The following is a 16,063-nucleotide window of genomic DNA, read 5'->3' on the forward strand; positions in this document are numbered from 1 at the left end:
ATTTTACTTCAATTATAACTATTAGCATCATCATCGTCATTATTATTATTATTATTATTATTATTATTATTATTATTATTATCATTATTATTAATTATTATTAATTATAATTATTATTATTATTATTATTAAGATGTCACTGTCTTTATCATGAACGTCTTGAGAATGGGACTAAAATCAGAATAAATTTTAAGCGGTCTTTTTCTATCATTATAATTGCAGTATTATTTATCTATCGATTAATAATTATATCTTTATGGTGTCCTCGGATAAGGCTCCTGATAGGATAGGAGATAGGATGAGAGACATGACGCCACGCCCTATGACGCCACACTTCAGGAGCACGAACACACACTTAAGACAGCATCACACTTCACCCCGGGACAAGGAAACACTTGGCACTGTTCACACCGCCGTCACTGCTCGGCCTGAAGGTATATACTAATAATATATACTACACTGCGGGGGAGGCTCGCCCAAGGGGTAAGGAGGAACTGGGGTGGCAAAGACGCCCAGATTACAAACGAGGTGATGAAAGCGAACGAGGAGGAATGGAAGGTTCTGTAAGCTAGAAAACAATGATGAAAAATTGTAAATGTAAAGACGACTGTTTCCTGAAGTGCAGTAAATTCTAGAAATTAATTAATATGAAGGTGGAAATTTAAAAGATCTATTCAATTAAAAGGTAAGGTGGAAGACATTATATAACATACATCACATACTAAAGAGGTGAGAAAAATAGTGTGTCCTGAAATCCATCAAAGCTTAAATACAACGAGTTAGTACATAGGATAATTGGAATAATGAGTTATTAAGAGGTGGAAAATAAATTGATATTTCCTGAATCATACTACACGCAACCAAACCTTGAAAAATATTGAATAGATAAGATTATATAAAAAAGATCCCTGAAGATTTGAAAACGGTAATGTCTTAGAATTTATATATGTAAAAGGTAGAGATAAGTCTAATAATAGTGTCAGTTATGCTACACAAGAAAGAAGAGGAATTTAAAACCAATGTGAAACAACAAAAAGTAAAGCAAAGTAAGGGAGATGTGGCTACGACGACTCGCTAATATGCTCTTTTTCTTCTCGCACTTAGCCACGAAGGAATAAAAGACAAATAAAACTAGTAAGAAAAAAAACAAAAAAACCGAAGGGAAAATACCCAAAGAAAAGAAAGGTGAAAACGCGTGATAAATGTATGCTATGAGGACATGTATAGCCGGAGAATGAAGCCCTCGAACCCTTGAGAAACAAATTTTTCTTCGAACTCTGAACTGGAAAATCCTGGGAACTGAATTATGCCGCGAAGACCCTGACTCTCTCCTCCAGTCTCCCTCGAGCCGTGAGATCTGACGCTGTTATCTCTCCAAATATACATATTAAGAGTCCTCTTCCTCCCTCTCAGGCGAGGAGAGAAAGACTATAGATCACGGCGTCCCATTCAGACGAGCCTCCACCGCTATAGAGGATGAAACCCGATCCTATCACAGAGGGACACGTAAGCGCTCTTATCCGATGTTGCCGATGTTGAATTTTTTTTTTTTCCTGTCTTTCTCTCTGTTGTCATATATTATTCAGGTAGAAAATAAGGAAGGGGAGAATGCATCCTTAGGTTCTTCCTTTCTATTCTATCAGTACATTACAAGTATATTCTTGAGTTTAAGGGTTTGGGTAGTGTTTGGAATATAGAAGTATGGTTGTACCTTTTTAATTGTATAGTAGAGTATTGGAATGGGATCAGTCATATGAAGAACACGAATTGATTTTGTGTTTCCTTTCTTCTAATGTTGCCATCGAATGTTACGGTCCTAAAAGGTAGAAGGAAACTGGTCAAGTGTTCATGGGATAGTTATAGCTACAGCAGTACAAGAACACCTACTGTTATTTATACTTATAACGTTGATGTTGAGAATTACAGATCTTAGAAGGACTGCCAAAAAAAGAAAATGTTTCCTGGGTATATTTGGATAAGATTTTTAGGAATGATCACAGGAATGCAAGGATGTTTTTTTTTTTTCTTTCAACAATTGGTATGATGAAATTTTAGTGATGCAAAATACAGAATTACATTTATTTATATTATCCTGATTTTTCTTTTGTAAGTAACAGTAAATAGTAGTAGTACATCGTTCATCCATAGAAGTTGTTGGTCGATATGCATTTTTATTACTATTATCTTCCTCACGTCGGATTCCACATGTCGGATAAGAGTAGCTACGCATCGTGGTGTACTGTATCTCCCCTGACTCTACTGTTACTGTAGTTTATGTACATTCCTGGCTTAAGTCTATTGCACACTCCACCGCTCTGCCTGGATATCCTTGGGACTACGAAACTCTCGCCTGTATAACTGTATATTGCCTGTAGCTGTATTGGTCCAGCGGCGCCCACGTGAGGCTGTGTGTATGTAGTTATGTTGTATGCTATGTATTTAGTGTCTGTGATTGCTTGGATGTGAAGTTGTGTTACTGTTGTTGCTTTTGTAGTTGTTGTTGTTGTTTTTGTTGTTGTAGTTGTTTTTGTTGTTGTTGAGTTATGGAAGTGATCATGTGGGAGGAAAATACTACTTCCGGGGAGCCACACAAAGATCCCCTGGGTGTTGTACTGGTGGATCCTGGTACCCTGAGAGACCATCACGTGACCTCTGAGTGAAGACATATTGCAGTTTTCTTTTTTACTCTCTCTCTCTCTCTCTCTCTCTCTCTCTCTCTCTCTCTCTCTCTCTCTCTCTCTCTCTCTCTCTCTCTCTCTCTCTCTCTCTCTCTCTCTCTGATGTACTTATATATATTTTTTTCACTTATCATACTCTAAAGTTTCTCCTTTCAAAGCACGAGGATCATTTGTGGGATGACTTGTATTGTCCATCCACGTAAACTTATCCTAACCTAGATACTTCCTTATTCCTAGTTTTATGCTTATTTCTGGGATTGGGCAAGGAGAAGCCCCAGTAAGAAGGATGGAGAGGGGTTAGGGACGCGTGTCAAGGGGTGTGGGAGTGACAGCCTTTTGGGTAGACAGGCCTGCATCACCTCCGAGCCGCCGTCCCCGTCAGAAGCAGGGCGCCCCACGAATACCAACCCTCCCTCGTAACTCATCCAGTCTGAGTGAGGAGCCCCATTCTGAGGCGGTCAGCCAATCAGAGGACGTGTCTCGGAGGAGCAATCAGGAAGCTAACTCACCCATAAGGAATGTCTAAGGCCCTCACCTCCCTCCCCTTCTTCCCAGGAAGGCCCCTTGCCCCCCTCGGGCTTTAAAAGGGGACAAATCTCGTTAAGAAATCCTTTGAGGAGAAGATGAGTGAAGGATGGAGCAGCTCTCTCCAGGCTTGACCCGATATCCCCGCGGGGCTGTCTGTTGCACCACGTCAACGCCACGCGAAAACACTGCACACCACCACGCCGGCGAACGAAGGAGACGCACCGCCTCACTATGCTTCAACACGGACCTCCACACCGTGGCCAGTGATCTAAAATGCTTTGTTCTCTCAACAGGACTACTTTCGAAAGGTCACTTGGAGAATAATTCAGGTTCTCAGGGGTGCTTTACTCCTTTACGATGTAGAATCCCTGTTAAACTATCACTAGAATCATGAAAACATCCTTGAGAACCACTATATCCTCCCCTGTAACCTATTGAAACTTTATAAGTCCATTAACACACACTGCCGCAAACTACATGCAAGACAAGCGATACCTAATAAATGACACTTCAGGAACCTTCAGATATTCACAGCACAGAACAAAGCACAACCCAGAGGGGAAGGAGTTAAAAAAAAAAAATAAAATAATGAAGATCACGCCCAAGGACAAGCCTGGAGGTAACTGTGGTCAAATATGAATCACTCAGAGGATCGATTGTGATGTGATAATCCATTTGACCTATATGTGTAAGGGAAAAAGTGATGGAAAAAAATGATCAACTACATCTACTGTGATATCATAGTCTCTTAATTATTGAAGGTGTTGATGTTGTTGAATATTGTTTCTTATTTTGTTGTTGTTGTTGTTGTTATTGTTGTTGCTGTTGACACCACGAGTACATCTGAGTTTGTTAATGAGATCCCCCACCATACACCTGTTAATGAGATCCCCCACCATACACCTTCTTCTACATGCGCAAATGCAACACAAGAAAAAAAAAAAAAGCTATTCCTTAAACCTTAAAGTGAAGACTAATACACCATTTGTCTTCCACTTATGTATCTGTTTTACGTTCTTAAAGTAACATTAACAGACTTGTGATATTTCAGCTAGATTTTACCTCCTCATTCTCCTCCTCCTCCTCCTCCTCCTCATCTTTTTTTCTGTTTTAATTTTTCTTCACCCAGTTAACCTTTTTTTTTTTTTTACTGTTAATCCGAATAAATTGTGCGTTAAGTTGTAATCTATCTCAAAATCGTCTATGCTCTCTAGTAAAAGCATTACAGAATAAGTGAAAGATGTATTACACTGAAAGCATAATAATATATTGCTTTCATATGTCCCCAAATATATCAAATAAAAAGAAAAAAATCGATAAAAAGAAACATTGATACTATTTTGAGTTTCTGCCAAAAAGAAAGACGACAAAGAGGAAAAAATATAATAGTCACGCGGATAAATGGGTCACAGTTATTTAGGCACATATGTGGAAAATAGGAAATAACGGAAAATGAAAATATAAACAAAAGAAAAAAAGATTAGGCAAGAAACGGATGCTTAAAATAGAGAATGGGGGACATGCAAAAGCAGCAGAAGAAAAATCAAAGAACTAAAAAAAAAAAAAAACGGATGAGGGTTAGATAAGAAAAAAAAAAGAAAAAGAAAGAAAAATGAAAAAAAGTTAATGTAGTGTAAAAAGAAAAAAAAGACGAAAAGAATATTAGACCACAGAGAAAACGTGTATTTATATCTCTGGCTTTGGGATTCTACCGATAGGAGGACTAAGAGGCAGCATAGAGATAGCGAGACAGACAAACTCTTCTCTTGTGTCGTGTCTTAATCCGACGCTTTGTGCTTCTGGACTGTAGTGTGCGCTAGGACAGATTCCCCCCTCCCCTCCCTTAAACCCCACATTTTTCCCCACGTTACTGCTGGTGCTTTTCATTTCACCCGCTCCTAATCTTTATAGTAAGCACTCAACCCATACCTACGTCCGACTCCAGATCAGTAACTTATATAATGGGGTTCATTTCTTGGTTATTCATTCATTCATTCATTCATATACACTCCCTCCCACCACGCTGGCTTCAAATATCATCTTTTGTCATTTACATTATTCATTCTCTCTCTCTCTCTCTCTCTCTCTCTCTCTCTCTCTCTCTCTCTCTCTCTCTCTCTCTCTCTCTCTCTCTCTCTCTCTCTCTCTCTCTCTCTCACTCTCACACTCTCACACACACACACACACACACACACACACCACTATTCGGAGCATTGCATCGTGTTAAGCGATCCTTGAAAAAAAAATGGAAAGTCTTTGAAAATAATGAAAAAAAAATGAGGGAAAGGAAAAAAAAGGTATCTTATTATTTTTAACAAACTTCCTTATAACTATTTTCTTCTTGCTGTATTCCTTAGCATTTTCCTATACTAATTAACTAGCTTTATAACTCTGGCAAGTTACCAAAATAAAGTAAGACCTTTGAAAATAGAAACAAAGAATGGGAAAATATAGAGAAAACTACAAAATTATGATATAATTTATACCTAAAAAATTTCTTACTTCTAGAATCTTCGTCGTATTTTATGGATGATAACCAGCCAACCTTAAATTGTCAAAAAAAGAAGCTGTTCCTCCAACCATTATACTTAACCTTCCTTACTACATACTCAAATCAGTCCACTCACTTCTTCCACACGCATGCTAAGCAAAGACACCTAATCTTACACAGCCCGATCTTATACTGATTCCTCCAGTACAAAGCAGAAATATAGTAAAACTATTATACTTTAGGACGCTCACTGACTTAAAGATTAACACCACAAACTCTATACTTAAACCAGTCCCTAACACTTTAGAGATAATACAAACCTCATCCTTAAAAGCAAGATGAAAAGATCCTCAACCAAGCTTATACCTAATTCCTTAAAATAATTCGCTTATCTCTCCCTTAAAAAAGCAAGCTAACTTAATCCCTTATTACAGACCCATTCTTAAAACCAAAATAATTCATTCTAAACCAAGCCTAGACCTAGTTCTTTTAAGATAATTCGCTGTATTTCCTTTAGAACTAAAAACATATCCTTGCTAAAGTGACATTCGCTTTTCCCTTAAAATTTTACATTCTATGTTTAAAAATTAAGAGCGCTTATTCTATTCTTTAAAAGTGATACCATCTGTCCTTAAAGTCAACTTTCCCCATTACATAAAAAACTAAAGTGCCATATCCTTAAAATCATGCAAAATCACCTTATCCTTAAAAAAAAAAAAAAGAAACTAGAAAAATACTTATTCCTAATCTCCTTCCACCACTTAACGATAAAACATTCCCATCCTTAAAATCAAGCAAGATAAGCTTATCTCTTAATAAAAAAAACTATCCTTAAAACTATTCACTCTTTGCTCATAAAGAAATGTATGTACACCTGCACCTTATTAATACCGAATCGCATCTCAAACGAAGCAATGTCACCAAATCCCTTCGAGTAATGCACTTCACTATCCATAAAGCGTAACAGAAGAAAAGAAAAGTGCTAATAATAGTAATCCAGCCATAAATCAAACCATCATATACTTGTCTCTTAACCCCTCCCCCCACACACACACACTTCGTATTCAAAGTCCAACAAAACCTTAATAAATCCAAACACTCCCCAATATCGCAGTTGTAACCAAACCACATTCACCTCGATCTTGAATAAAGCACCCTTGTCAATAACAGGTAAATAAACCGTATCCCTAACTCTCAAATGTTTTATTTAATTTATAGTGAACCAAGAAAAGCACCATTGACTTCAGTCCCACCTCCCGGCAATTTGTAAAAAAAAAGAAAATATTTCATACATTACTTTTTTTATATATATATATATATATATATATATATATATATATATATATATATATATATATATATATATATATATATATATATATATATCCTTTCCATATTTCAAGTAACTTGACCCTTCACATTTCCTGCGCCAAACAAGCACAAAGTATCTGAAGCAAGCCAATGCCACCACCGCCCCATTGTCCCCACTTCTTCATAAAAGAAATGATAATATTACGCGGAATATACTAGAGAAATACAAGACAGAGGAGTTCGTTTATCATGTCCATTTAGGCCTTGATGTTGGTTTGGGTTATATTTATATTCATTTCTTTTTCTCTGACATAATGTGAGTTTCTTTTACACTATGTACAATTGCCTCAAGAGGAAGACAAAAATCAATCAGTACTAGGCAACTATATCCTTCTTTCATTTCCAGCTATACATTGACCTTATAATAATGAAAGCTTAGTAATTCATACAACTTATGCCATTTACAAACAAAACATTCCCTGAACTTTAAAAACATCACTCCTTGAGACAACAGGACATAGTTGGCTATCTCTGAGTTGGCAAGGTCAGAATCAGTCTACAGAAACATTTTGATAACCCTCTCACTGACATCTCATTTCTTGTTTAATGTGATTTTTTCCAGGACACTTTTACTCCTCTAGGTTCGCATATGTGACAGGAGACTATAACTGAAGGCTTAGGTATGAGAAACGCTCTCCTCTCGCTAGGCTGCATGTCTGTATAGTTGAAAGGAACTTAGAAGCTGATCATTTGGGAACACATGCAAGCGGTTAGGTATAGGGCGAACCATCCTTTCTTATAGTATATGTTTACCTATTACTGTATTATGATTAAAGTAGGACACATCTCCTCTCTCTCTCTCTCCCTCTCTCTCTCCCTCTCCTTCGTCCATGAGAATAAAGTTTCACAGTAAAGTTACGATTTACATTATATCAGTTACGTTATAGGAAAGAATAAAATGAAGATATACTTATGATAACATGTCAGTAGGTTAGTCAAAGAAGAAGTTAATCCCTTCACCACAAGGACACAGCCTAAGTAGCTCAAAGCACCGAAATTCGTATGCTATTTGTGGGAAGTGGCGTTAATTACATGCTGAATACACTCCTTATATTAAACCAGTGCCCCTTACCTTTTTTTTGACACACATACATTAATTATGCATGTGGTATTTTGACGATTTTTTAGACACTTATTTGTAATTCTATACGATAATATTCTCTCTCTCTCTCTCTCTCTCTCTCTCTCTCTCTCTCTCTCTCTCTCTCTCTCTCTCTCTCTCTCTCTCTCTCTCTCTCTCTCTCTCTCTCTCTCTCTCTCTCTCTCTCTCTCTCTGTTATTCTCTTTCATTTTCATTGATTTTGCATTACTACCTTAAATTTATATTGTATTACTCTCGTCTCTTATCTTCCTTTCTTTTTTTTTTTTTTATTATTCCATCTTAAATCTGTTTATACTTTTCTCTTATTGCTACTCCCTCTTTCTATCTTCTCTTATCTTTTTCCACTCGCCTGTTTTAATTATTTTTTTCAAACTTCACTATTTTTTTTATACCTTCATTTTACTTAATTTCTGTCACTCTGCTCAACTCTTTATTTCTCCTGTTCTCTCCTAAGACTACGATTCTACCTGACCTTAACAAAACACAGGCTGGGAACAAAAACGAATACTAGATACTTGATCTCATCTGTCTTCACGAATACTACCACCACTTCCACCCTTCTCCTGCCCATCCTCGTCCTTGCCGTGAGCTGTTGCAGGCACGGAAGGGCGGGCTGGGTAAGGGTGCAAGTATGAATCGGGCACACTGCAGGTAAGGGAATGAAAGCCACACCCAGCTGGACTTCATTTTTTTGGATATTTAAAACTGATTTACTAGTTCTATTTCTACGTATGCTCTCTTTATTGTTGGTTTTCTTCTTTTTTCCGTTCTTCCTCTTTTAAATCATGGTCTATTTCAATTCTATTTAAATACTTAACTTTGTATACCTTATTCTATTTTGAAATTATATATATATTTTTTCCTCTCTTTCATCTTCTTATCTTTGTTTATATTCCTTGATTTATTCTTGTACTTCACAATTTTGTTTATCTCTCTCTCTCTCTCTCTCTCTCTCTCTCTCTCTCTCTCTCTCTCTCTCTCTCTCTCTCTCTCTTCACAGTACTCACGCTTGTCATGTTAGTTCCATTTTTCTCCGGGCTGGTCGTATACTTTTTTCTCATTTTTTTCTCTTCATAACGTAATTAAGTCACATCGTGCGTGCTTCTGCTTTACTTTCAGATGTAATTCTCTCTCTCTCTCTCTCTCTCTCTCTCTCTCTCTCTCTCTCTCTCTCTCTCTCTCTCTCTCTCTCTCTCTCTCTCTCTCATTTTATCATCCTTCCTTCTTTTCCTTCCTTTTTTGTATCCTTTTCTCATACATTCTTTTCTTTATCCTCCTCCTCCTCCACCTCCTCCTCCTCCTCCTTCTCCTCCTCCTCCTCCTCCTCCTCCTCCTCCTCCTCCTCCTTCTTCTTCTGCTTCCTTGTCGTTGCTTTTGTTGTTGTTCACCATCCTTTCTCTTCTACTCTTTCTAATGTTCTTTCATTGAATAAGTTCTTAAATTTATCTCCCAAAATAGTCTTGCAAATACTTAAAATTCAGTTCCTGCTTGGTGTTCCGGTATAGGTTCTATGTACAATGGTGAACCTCAAGCACTGCCATCACCACCACAGTTATATGTAAACTTTGTTATGTGGTGCATATAATAACATTGAGTAATTAATTTGAGACCTTTGCTTTTCGAAGACATCTTTCACTTATTTCTCCTCCTCCTCCTCCTCCTCCTCCTCCTCCTCCTCCTCCTCCTCCTCCTCCTCCTTCCTCCTGGCGCGGTTCACCCCTCCAGGTTCTTTTGTGGTTATTTGCGTTTTTTTTTTGTTGTTGTTGTTTTTTAGTCCTGCATTCGTCAACATCACCAGAAGGAAAGGAGGAAATGAGATCCAACCCTGTAATGGTAATCATTCATCATAGGATCATAAGGTGTTGTTTTGAGATTACCAACGGAATTATAAGGAAAATAATATAAAGAAAATGAAAGAAAAATACCTTTGTGTTTGTTATATTACCTAGTAAGTGAAGGTGAGATTAGATCAAGTGTAGATTATATATTTTTACTCTCTCTCTCTCTCTCTCTCTCTCTCTCTCTCTCTCTCTCTCTCTCTCTCTCTCTCTCTCTCTCTCTCTCTCTCTCTTTCTCTCCCACCCCCCCTCCGCCTTGCTTTACCCCTCCAGGGACGACACACAAATCATAAAAATAAAGCGCCCGCTGCATTCGTCAAGATAAGCGGAGGAGGAGATAGGTGACAATAGGAGAGTAAAAAAATATAAAGAAAAGGAAAGAAAAAAATGCTGGAAAGAAGAAAAACAGAAGAAGAAAGCAAGAAAGAAAAAAATAACTATAATTTATTCTGCTCCTTATACAGATTCATATATATTATTTTCTTGATCCTCATTATTTTACTCATTATTATTCGGATCGCTTTCTTCATCGTCGTTATCAGTTTCGTTATCACTACTGTCATTACCATCCGTATCATCATCATCATCATCATCACTATCATTATTTTTTTTCATTGCAGGATTATCATATTTCATTGTCATTATCCTATATGCCATCATCGTCGTCATTATTGTTTGAATGACACAAGCAAAGTCATCCTATCATCACCATCGTCATGATTACTACAAACGTTGCCTATTTCATTATAATTGAACATCCTGTATTAGTAATGTTATCATCATTATTATTTGCTTCTTTACCAACGTTTCTCTGTTTTCTTATACGTTCCAGCACTTCATTTTTTTTCCATGTGTGTGTGTGTGTGTGTGTGTGTGTGTGTGTGTGTGTGTGTGTGTGTGTCTGCGTGCGTGCGTGCGTGGATGTCTTGTTAGTACTTGGTGCAATAATTACTTATGTAAATCAGCAACAATTCATATGCCTGTTAATTGTTCTCATGCATAGTTACCTGTTTAAGTGAGACAGTGAGAGCATGCATGCTTTGAGATGTGGCAGAATACTAGTGTGTGTGTGTGTGTGTGTGTGTGTGTGTGTGTGTGTGTGTGTGTGTGTGTGTGTGTGTGTGTGTGTATGGAATCCATTGAATACCATTGCAAAGTTACTAGTGTGTAAGTTAGGAGTAGCAACTATAGTTAGAGCATGTAGAGTAGTGATTGTATATGTGTTAGGATGGTGTTAGGAAGGCAGTAAATAGATTGAAGTTAGTGCAGGTGTGGTGTTCAGGGGAGGTGCAGATGTTTTATGTGCTTGTGTCTGGTGTGCAGGTGTGGATATGCGCCGGAGACACAGGTGTGGGGGTGTAGTCAGCGTCGCGTCTCGGTCACCCCTCCAGACAAGTATGTACTGCTTGTTCTACCTGACCTGCATTCGTCACCGTTCCGCGCCACTGACGTCACTACCATACCTGCCAGAATCATTACCCTCATCCTTCTCTCTCATCCTAGAAGTCACAGAAATTGTTGATAAATCCATGCCTGTTACCTGTAACCTCTACCACTGTAACTGTAACCTCTATCACGTTTTTACCTGACTTGTTTATTACTAATAATAATAATAATAATAATAATAATAATAATTGTAATAATAATAGTTTACTTCAAAGCAGTAAAAATATAACACCTGTTGTCTTCCAGAGGTATGACCTAAAATGCATCACTCCCAAACGAACCGCATAAGATATAACGCAATCCTGAAACCTTACAGTGGCATAACGTAAAAGCATAAAGTCACGATAATATTCCCTCAGAAAAAGTAAAACTATCTAAATGTCAGGATGGTGAAGAATTGGCACCCCCTCCTACCATCCAAACTCCTTCACCCCTCCAGGATTTGTATCTACCACCTCCCTCCATCCTGCATTCGTCAAGGAAGTTTGGTTGGGGAGGGAGAGCAGCTCCCCTACACTACCCTTACCTCTACTCCTACTCCTATCCCTCCCCCCTCCCTGTGTAGCACCTGTCTTATTTTCAGCTGTTTTTAATATTATCAAGAAAATAAACATAATATATTCTTTATACTGCCAAACTATCTCTTCTAAATAATCGCATTGCTTTGTCATATCTAGTGTTTTATTTATTTTTTTTCTCTCTGTCTCTTTCTCTTTTCCTGCAATCTTTGTACCTTCATCTAGTGTTCATCGTACCTGTGACGCTTATTGTTTAATCCACGCGCTGTCACCATTTATTATTATTACTGTTATTGTTATTATCATTTACTACTACTACTACTACTACTACTACTACTACTACTACTACTACTTTTATTGTTATTATTATCGTTGTTATTATTATCATCATCATCATCATCATCATCATCATCATCATCATTATTATTATTATTATTATTATTATTATTATTATTATTATTGTTAGTATTCTTATTATCATTTTTATTATCATGACGCCGCGGAAAGTGCAAGCGTCTATCATCGTTCCTGGACCGTCGTCACTGTACCTGTACAGATGTTAAACACTCCCGACAGCCTGGATCGATGGTGGTGATAGGATAACCCGCCCAACCGCCAGCATCGCACACCTGCCTGTCTCGTCTGTCTACCTGACCGCCACAGTACAGGTGATCATGTGCAGATATTTCATCTCTTAGGATTTGTTGATATAGATGTGTCGTCTTAGTTTCCGTCGTTCTCTCTCTCTCTTTTTTTTTTTTATCATAGTCTCTTCTCTTTTTGTTCTCGTTCGTCATTATTTCAGTTCATTAAATTTATCAGTCGGTAAGTAATCTTTTCTCTCGTCTTTTTCCTATTCATTTATATGGAACACTCTTCTTTCATTTCTAATCACTACCGCTTTCTTGTTATTGTACATTTGTTTTCTTTTTCTTTGTCAACACAAAATATACATTCATTATTTGCTTTTATGTTTCCTCAATCGTTTTCCTTTCCGTCCTTCACTTTTAGTGGAAAGATGATGAATACATTAGGTTTTCTCTTTTCATACTGTTTCTTTTTTTTCCTAGTGTACTTTCATGTTCATCTATTCTTCAAAATTCCAATACTATCAGTAACTTTGTTAATGCTTTTTTTTTCATCGTGATTTCTTTTTTTCATTTTTATTTCCTATTTTCCTTACTTCGTGCAGCTACTAGTCTATAATTTCCATTTTGTCTTTCGTATTTTTCATTTCCTTCTCTTACTTTTCTATTCCTTTTATCTTTATCTTCATATCCTCACTTCTGTGCTTACTCGATATAAAAATTCTTTCCTTTATTATTATTTTTTTACTCCTCCATTTCTATCAACTTTTCTGGTTTCTGTTTTCATACTATCCTGTATTTTTTTATTACCATTTTGGCTTTCCGCTCTAACTGGTGAAGAACTTCCTTGCTGTGTGGTACGTTTGTTTTCTCTATCATGCAAGCTTTTCTCCTACTCCATGACTGACTCTGATGTTGCTGCATGGTTTTGCTTTCTACTTCAATCACTTCCCTCCCTCTTGTTCTATTCCACTCAACAAACGCTGCTATCTGTTTGTCTGTCAGGCTGTCTTTCATTCTCCTGGTACTACTCTTTCCTGATCATTCTGAATTGCTCTTTCTCCTCTCTCTCTCTCTCTCTCTCTCTCTCTCTCTCTCTCTCTCTCTCTCTCTCTCTCTCTCTCTCTCTCTCTCTCTCTCTCTCTCTCTCTCTCTCTCTCTCTCTCTCTCTCTCTCTCTCTCTCTCGCCTGAATCTCATTTGCTCTTACGTAGTCATTGAAGTTTTACATCACCTCCTATGTGTGTGTGTGTGTGTGTGTGGCAAGTCTTCTAGTTATATAAAGTATCTTAGGTATTTCACAAGCTCACAATCTCACTCTTCTTTCCTTTCTTGGTTCTTGCGCGCGCACACACACACACACACACACACACACACACACACACACACACACACACACACACACACACACACACACACACGAATTCCATCCTGTGATAATTCATTCTAGTCTCTCTCTCTCTCTCTCTCTCTCTCTCTCTCTCTCTCTCTCTCTCTCTCTCTCTCTCTCTCTCTCTCTCTCTCTCTCAGCCACCATCAAACGCATAGTAATTTGGACCTAATTTACTTTGAGCATAGTGATACAACTAACACCGCTACATTTCCAGCCACTCTGTCTTTGGTTGTAAACTTCTGGCACTCATTAGTTATTCTCTCTCTCTCTCTCTCTCTCTCTCTCTCTCTCTCTCTCTCTCTCTCTCTCTCTCTCTCTCTCTCTCTCTCTCTCTCTCTCTCTCTCTCTCTCTCTCTCTCTCATTTAGATGGTAACTGTGTTCATTAATTACTATAAACTTTCAAACGTAAGCGTAGTATAATAGTTAAGAATGGAGACTTAAAACACGTAATGTAATATAATGAATATGTACGGCATACATCCTCATTATCTTTAGTTCTTTTTTTCTCTTTGTGTATTTTCTACTCATCATTTTCCTCCTTTTCTTGTGTAATATCTGAATTGTATTTGACCTCTTATTCTTATCTCTATCTTCTCTTATTAACCTATCCAAACATCACATCGTCAACATTTTAGCATCCCTCTCTTGCCCTCTGTTCTAACACTCGAAACTCTCCTTACCTCTATATAGCATTTTACCATTTTTGCTAACTATTCTATCACCTGCATTAACATCAGAGTCAGTACACACCTTCCACTCTTCGTTTCCTGATTTGCTGCTATCTGATCCTATAAACCTCTGCCTTCACAGCTTATTTATCCCTTAACTGCAGTGCGGCCGTAGTGGTCAATTCTAATCAGTCCTCTTAATACTATAATTCAATACACTATGATAAGGAATAATGACATAATAAATCAATATGTCATAGTAATATAGGGTAAGCATGAGTTATTTATCATTATCTTTATAATAAGATTAGTAGAAATGAAGCTGTATTTGTATTGGTAGAGTAACAGAGGATTGAAGTAAAGCGATGAATAGGAATATGTAATTATGCTACGTTAATAAGGATGTTAGTTTATACTATAGCGAGCTAACATTATTGAAAACGGCTTTATATGTTCTTTACACACAATGAGACTGGTGACTTTCAAAGATTAGTAGAAGACTTAGCAACACGTGTAATAATTGATGGCAATTTACAGAAAAAATATCATATTCTACGCAATATTAGATAAGATTAAAAAATTCAGTGAAGTGATGCCCCAGTAAAAAGACCGAGGGACATGGAGAAGAACGTGCAAAAGTCGTCCATGAAGAAGGGACGGCCAAAAATTTCTAATAGAAGCATCGAGGAAAACGGGAAACAACAAGAGGCACTAAATGTAATGGTGTAAGGCAAGGGAAGGCAAGGCAAGGCAAGCAAGTCACACAATATGGATCAGCGCCATAATCTGTAGCAACAATTTTATAAGTCCCATATTGAACGACTCTCCAAGTTTGTGAGATTCTCTTTAAGGCACCATAGACTACATGTGGTAGTGTCTGGTTCTTTGAAGAGAAGCTTCCTAAACAGAGAATTGGCTCTATTGTGGCACCTATAAATCCTTTTCTTTTCCCGACTATGGCACTGTCCTTATGGCACCATGTTGGACTCCTATCTGGGTGCATGGGGTGGTCACTACTAAGGAAGGAACAGCACTATATCCTGGTACATCCCGGCAAACCACAATATCTTATACTCTTTTTTGTTTATATTTTATCCATTATGGTGAGTTTGCATTATATCTATCAGACAATGGACGACTCAACTAGGACACAAACTGACTAACACGGTAACACAACACAAGCCACGGGTAAAATAACACTGATACTTTTATAACAACCCGCAACAAAATACAACAGGTAACACAATATACACAAACGATATGTTATTGACCCAACGCCCTCTCTTTTACCGGAGACACTGCACACACACACACACACACACACACACACACACACACACACACACACACACACACACACACACACACACACACACACACACACACACACACACACACACGTCGAATAATGACCAGAGTTTATATTGAGATCGACCATTTTCT

General features: G+C 37.6%; 1 long non-coding RNA gene across 2 annotated transcripts in view; it reads right to left on the reverse strand.

The window, feature by feature from the left end:
* Positions 1–13,997, reverse strand: part of LOC123518165 — a 44,023-nt gene extending 30,026 nt beyond the window's left edge. Inside the window, exon 1 of one of the 2 annotated variants that reach the window (XR_006678692.1) lies at positions 10,165–13,996. This is a non-coding gene — a long non-coding RNA (uncharacterized LOC123518165). Of the gene's footprint in view, positions 1–10,164 lie in introns of both variants that reach the window. The other variant, XR_006678691.1, reaches the window with a different exon arrangement.
* Positions 13,998–16,063: the final 2,066 nt, after the last annotated feature.

Source organism: Portunus trituberculatus, chromosome 43 (assembly GCF_017591435.1).
Source record: "Portunus trituberculatus isolate SZX2019 chromosome 43, ASM1759143v1, whole genome shotgun sequence".
NCBI classification, from domain to species: domain Eukaryota; kingdom Metazoa; phylum Arthropoda; class Malacostraca; order Decapoda; family Portunidae; genus Portunus; species Portunus trituberculatus.